The following is a 6,048-nucleotide window of genomic DNA, read 5'->3' as shown; positions in this document are numbered from 1 at the left end:
AGCTGGCAGCACACTGCTCTCCGTCCCTGGCGCCCAAGGAGGGAGCTCTGTATCTGCCGCAGCTCCCCTGTGTAGCTTTGGAAAGCACAGGAAACTAGCAAGAAGATATACTCACCACTTTCCCACCCCTGGGACAAAATACCTGGCCGAGCTTCCCACGATCCAGTCCCTTCCCACAGCCCCACCTCTACTCACCTCGGACTGTGGGGGTTCATTTCAGACCCAAACCATAACAGGCGTACACATAAAACTTAAGTGGGTTTTCTTTCTTTCTTTCTCTCTCTCTTTCTTTTTTTGTCTTTTTGAGACAGGGTCTCGCTATGCGGTCCAGGCTGGCCTTGGGCTTACTTTGTAGCCCAGGCTGGTCTTGAACTCGCAACGATCCTCCTGCCTCAGCCTCTCGAGTGCTGGGATTATGTGTGTGCGCCACCACGCTCAGTGTACGGGCTCTCAGGCTCTTTCACAGCAGAGTGCTTGGTATTGCACACTACCAAGTCTGTTCCTCCTGTGGCTCTCCTTCGGGGGCTGTCATTGGTGCCATCTCACTGGGGCCCACATAGTTGACTAAAGTCTCACAGTTAATAAGCGGCACCGTCAGGAGGTGAACCCAGATGGCCTGACAGCAGAGCCTGCCCTCTTTCCACCTCAGCTCCGCTGCACAGCTAGCGTGACTAAGCAGGGAGCTCCGAGACCCGAATGCCCTTCCCGGAAGGCAGGCTGGCAGGTGCGGTAGAGAATGCTGTGTATAACTGCCCTGCTTCTGGAGCTGTGTTTAGAAATCGTCCGTCCCTTTTGCTGTAGAGGAGGGACGCGGACGCTCTCAGGCCCTTCCCCGGAGTGCTGGCTGCTCTGCCCTTGAGGAGACTCTCTCCCGGCCCTGGCCTGGGAGTAGTCAGAAGCCGGCCTCCTTCAGACTGGAGCTTTCCCGCAGCCGGAGGTCTCAGGCCAGCCCTGGCCGACAGCTGGGCCGGGCTCCCTGCTCGCCTCTCAAGCCACCCTGAGTGTCAGTAGCCTGACCTAGGAGCTTCCCTTACTTGCTCTGAGACAAGTCCGGATCGTGGGGCGGAGCCCCGCACGCTCAGGCAGCCGACTGCGGTCGGTCCCGTCCCGCTCCAGGCATTCTCTCCTCTGGCCTTCCCGCAGGTAGCACAGGCTGCTGTCCTTCCGGCCGGCCTCGCCGGGCTCGTTCTCAGCAACTCACCTCCGGTTCCCTGCAGGGCAGAAGACAGGTTCCCCAGGGAAAGAAACAGAGACTGCTTCCTCCAAGCTGCCAGCCACCAGGGGTTGTGTGCATGGATCTTCCCTGGAGCCGAAAACAGGAGCCCGCTGTAGGCAGGAGCCCGGCCTCTGCGCCCATTCCCGGGGCCACAGTGACCCCGAGGCAAAGCTGGAATCTTCACTACCCTGACCTCCTCAGGGTCGGACTGAGTTGCTCCCTCCTTGGAGGAAGGGTGAGCTTGCCAGTTCGGTTAACCCGAGGACTAATGGTTCAGTTTTTGTGTTTTGTACCCCTAGGCTTTTACAAATCAATGATGCACAAGTAGTTTTTGTTATTACCTCCCTCCGCGGCCTCTTTCTCCTCTTCCTCCTCCCCCTCCTTTTCAGTGGTGCTGGGGGTGGAACCCAGGGCCTTGTGCCCGCTGGGTAAGTGCTCTACTACTGACCTATATTCCCAGCCTGAGTTCGTGTGTGTGTGTGTGTGTGTGTGTGTGTGTTTGTACTGAGGATTGAACCCAACCGTCTGATCTGAGCTTCACCCCCAACCCCTTTTTAATTTTTTATTTTCCAACAAGATCTTGCTAAGTTGCCTGGGCTGGGCTCAAACTTAAGATTCTCCTGCCTCAGCCTCCCACAGGGCTGGAATTACAGACACACACCACCATGGCTGGCCCCGCTTTACTTCTCAGCTGTGAAAGGGGAGAGGGCAAGCTGAGCACCCTCCTCCCTGGCAGTGGCGTCTGGAGGAGGGGATGCAGTCAAGAAGCAAGCCCACCTCGTGCTCCTTCTTCAGAGTGGCTGCTTGGCCACGCTTAGGTGTGGGGCACGTTCCCTGGTGCGGAGAAGGACCGCACGGCCCAGGGCATCGGCTCGGGGCTGTCTGGGCGGCAGGTCAGGGAGCGTTGTCTGGAAGAGGGGCAGCGCCTTGGGCACCCAGTGGTGAGTCAGTTTGGCCCAGGAGGAGGCGAAAGCAGGGCACCGGGTGCACTGGGGTGTTCAGGTCACACAGACCGACACTGACTGGGTTTGAAGCACACCAGGCAAACAGCGCACAGCGATGGCTTCCCACGGCTCCAGGGACTCCCGTCCGCACACACGCAGGGAGAGATGTGCAGCTCTGGTCAGGGCTGGGGATGGTGACAAGCGGGATCACGATTCGCTTCGAGGCCTTCATGCAGTCCACCCCGCAGGAGCCGGCTCAGCAGGCACTCGGAAGGCACAAGGAGGGAGAGGGCACCGGGGCCTCGCAGTGCCCGCGAGCAGCCGGGAGGGAGCCGGCCTGGAGCTCACGTCGCAGGGCTGGGGCCGCGGAGTGAGAGACGGGCAGGGTAGGCTGAGGACAGCGGGTAGCTGCAGAGGCACCGGGCCCGCAGTGGCGTCAGGATAACCAGCCGGTGGTCAGATAAGCAGGAGCCTTTGGTCCAGAGCTAAGGAGGACCAGGCGGACAGTTAATACAGGGACGTGACAAGCAAGGCGCAGGCAAGGTGACAGAGAACTGCTACGGCCACTGCTGCTCCTGCCTATCTAGAAAACGTACGTTCTTTCTCACTTTGTTCTTTGCATGAATGACTCAGGTAGGTAGAGGCTAAAAGGCCCCTGCAGACTAGCTTGCTGCATGTCTCAACCACTCAGAGCCGCATTCCTGTCTAAGGAAGTGTATTTTAGTCCTGAGGTTGATCTCTGTTTGACTTGGAGTGGTCTGAGCTCTGGTCATTTTTTGATATAAAAACCCCTAGACAATGAGTCCTCTTGGTAACCCAATTTTGGGTCCCCTCCTGACTGTTGGTAGCCATTTCTCTCTTTTTTTTTTTGTCTTTTTGAAATAGGGTCTCACTATGTAGTTCAGGCTGGCCTTGAGCTCATCTTGTATCCCAGGCTGGCCTCAAACTCTCAGAGATCCTCCTGCCTCAGCCTCCCGAGTGCTGGGATTACAGGAATGCATCACCATGCCCAGGCTCTCTTCTTAGTAAACACCCTTCTTGTCTGTCTCCTTTGTCCTCGAATTCATTCTCCAACTTCGTGAGACGCGGACCCAGATGACACCTTAACGCTAGGACCAGCCTGGTGCCAGGCAGAGGAGGCTGAGGAGCACAGTGGCCTCGGGAATTTATGACTTCACCTGGTCAGGAGAGACCTCAGCCCCTGTCTCATGACCCCAGATACCGAGGTGGGGAGTTCACGGTGCTGAGTACCAGAGGTTGCTGCGTCACCCGTGAGGGCTGCCCTGCAGAGCTTCTTCCCGCTGCCCAGCCCTGAGTGTGCACACGGAGGTTGGCCCCGTGCGAGGTGTGGAGGCGATGTGGTTTTCGCCACTCGTTGCACTTGGCAGGCAGGCGCTGTGCCGTTGAGCTAAATCCCAACCCCTTTGCTTTTGTTGTTGTTTTCTCTTGCATTGCAGGCCAGAGCGCCATCACTGAGCTACACCCTCAACCCCACCGTGGGAAGCCGCGCGGTGGCTTTGTCTAAAGACAGGGCCAGGGAACAGCAGGATACGAAGAACTCTCCCTGAATCCCACAGCAGGGGCCAGGGGCGGGCCAACAGCAATCAGGTGATGCGGGGCTGGGGTGTGGGCTGCCAGGCCACCTGCAGGGCCTTGAGAGGCCATTGGTGAGCACGGAGGTCAGCATGGCCTGGGAAAGGAGGTGAATGATTAGTTTGTCAGAGATAATGGAGTTCCTTCTGATGAAATTTTCACAGGCAGCCCACACAGTGAGGAGCAGTTTATAACTAGAGGAAGGGCCCAGTGTGGTGGTGCACACCTGTAATCCCAGCACTCGGGAGGCTGAGGCAGGAGGATTGTTGCGAGTTCAAGACCAGCCTGGGCTACAGAGTGAGCTCAAGGCCAGCCTGAACTGCATAGCGAGACCCTGTCTCAAAAAGACAACAACATGGTACCGCAAAAAAACAAAACAAAACAAAACACAACAACAACAAAAAATAGTACAGGAGAGGGGTTGTGGGTGTAGCTCAGTGATAGAGCTCTGGCCTGCAATGCAAAAGAAAACAACAAAAGCAAAGGGGCTGGGATTTGGCTCAGCGGCACAGCGCCTGCCTGCCAAGTGCAACATCGTGAGTTCGATTCCTGGTACTGGAAGAAAAGCAAACAAACAGCTCTTTTAGGTTAAATTCAAACTTTTTACAAATTGGTTTTGGGAATTGAGACACAACACTAACACCTTGACTTAAAGCTCTCTTTGTGATGTGATTTGCTTTTGGGTATATTTTGCTAAGTGAAACTTGTTAAAATTTCTTCTTAATTCAATTTTGTTTCCTTTAAGATTTTTTTTTTCCACAATGAAAGCAAACAAGCAAGCAAGCAAGCAAGCCCAGCAAGGGCACAGACTTCTAGAACCCGGCCTGGCCAAGGATACCTCCCCTCAGGAGTCAGGGAACAAGGATGAGCAGCTCCCCGCCCTCCGAAGTCTTTGGGGGCTGTGCATCCTCCTTCCTCGGCAGCCGGCTGGGAGGCAGTGGGCAGAGGTCAGTGCCACGTGGACCAGTCCTCAGGAAATTCAGTGGCCACTTTCTTATCAGCTGGTCAGATTTCTTATCAGCTCAGCAGCCGCTAACGAGCAGTGCGTGGGACTGGAGCCATTTCCCCAGTGGAGGCGTGGCCGTTCCTGCTCTACGGGATCCAGGTAAATGCCTTTCGTGGAAAGGAGCGGGGAGAAGGCTGAGCTCCCCGTCCAGGCCTGCGGGGTCACCGCTCCTCTTCAGATGCTCCCCTCTCTGGACAGGGAGCACCGAGGGGACATCCTGACCCCTGCCCGCCTCAGCTGCCGCCCTCACACCGCTTAGGGCGCCCCTGCTGCTCAGCCAAGGGGCAAACGGCCCCAGACACTCACCGCCCTCCGCGAGCGGCAGCATCCATCCTGCGCCTTTGTTTTATGGACTGTTTTACGACTAGAAATAACCTGCTTACCGTAAATCTCTCTTGTGGGATTTAGAGTGGTGTCGCCCGTTCTAGTTGCCTGGCTCTTTCACACGTTTGTTTAGCTTCATCCATTATTCGGGGAGAACATTTTGTGTTCTAAGCCTAAATTACACAAGAAGAAATATGGCCCAGCAAACACAGTCTTTACTGTGATTAAGGTTTCTTAATTTAGAAGGTAGACTTCGGCCCCTTGGGAGGTCTCCCGGGGGCACACACTGTCTCTCAGAAGCCCCAGAAATGGCTCACCAGAGCAGCGTGTTCCAGCCCGTGGTCCCCAAGGTGGGGAATGCTTTCTTCCAGGAACAAACTCGAGCTCACTATTGCTCCGAATTTCACACACTATCTTCTCTGCATTGGGGCGGGGAGACAAAGGCACATTCTGGCTTTGTTTATCTCAACCATAAAGCCTAGCTCGGTCCAACTCCCCGTCAGTTTTTTTGGGGAGGGATACGGGAATCGAACTCAGGACCTTGCACTTGCCAGGCAGGCACTGTGCTGCTGAGCTATCTCCCTGGCCCTTCCCTGGATATTCTTAAATTCAAGGAGTCAAGGGGACTTTCAATCTCCCTCCTGGCCTTTTATGTGTGCATAACACTATATTAAATAATAGTTTATAGAGAATATAATTTATAAAAAATATATAATGTATAAAAAACATAGCTGGGTGCTGTAGCCAGCCTGGGCAAGTAGGTCAGCACTCCCTGCTTTCAATCTCCAGTAAAAAACCAAAAAACTTCTGGGCGTGTGGTGCATGCCTGTAATCTCAGCACTCAGGAGGCTGAGGCAGGAGGATTGTTGCAAGTTTGAGACCAGCCTGGGCTACAAAGTGAGCTCAAGGTCAGCCTGAACTGCATAGAGAACCCTGTCTCAAAAAGACCAAAAAATATATAAATA

At 55.0% G+C, this 6,048-nt stretch overlaps 1 pseudogene; it reads left to right on the top strand.

Annotated features, from left to right (window-relative positions):
• The first annotated feature begins 4,617 nt into the window (after positions 1-4,617).
• LOC102017320 overlaps positions 4,618-6,048 on the top strand; it is a 60,563-nt pseudogene continuing 59,132 nt past the window's right edge.

Source organism: Chinchilla lanigera, unplaced genomic scaffold (assembly GCF_000276665.1).
Source record: "Chinchilla lanigera isolate Chin_1 unplaced genomic scaffold, ChiLan1.0 scaffold00065, whole genome shotgun sequence".
NCBI classification, from domain to species: domain Eukaryota; kingdom Metazoa; phylum Chordata; class Mammalia; order Rodentia; family Chinchillidae; genus Chinchilla; species Chinchilla lanigera.
The sequence above is the reverse complement of the archived record's forward strand: the minus strand, read 5'-3'. Positions and strand labels throughout refer to the sequence as shown.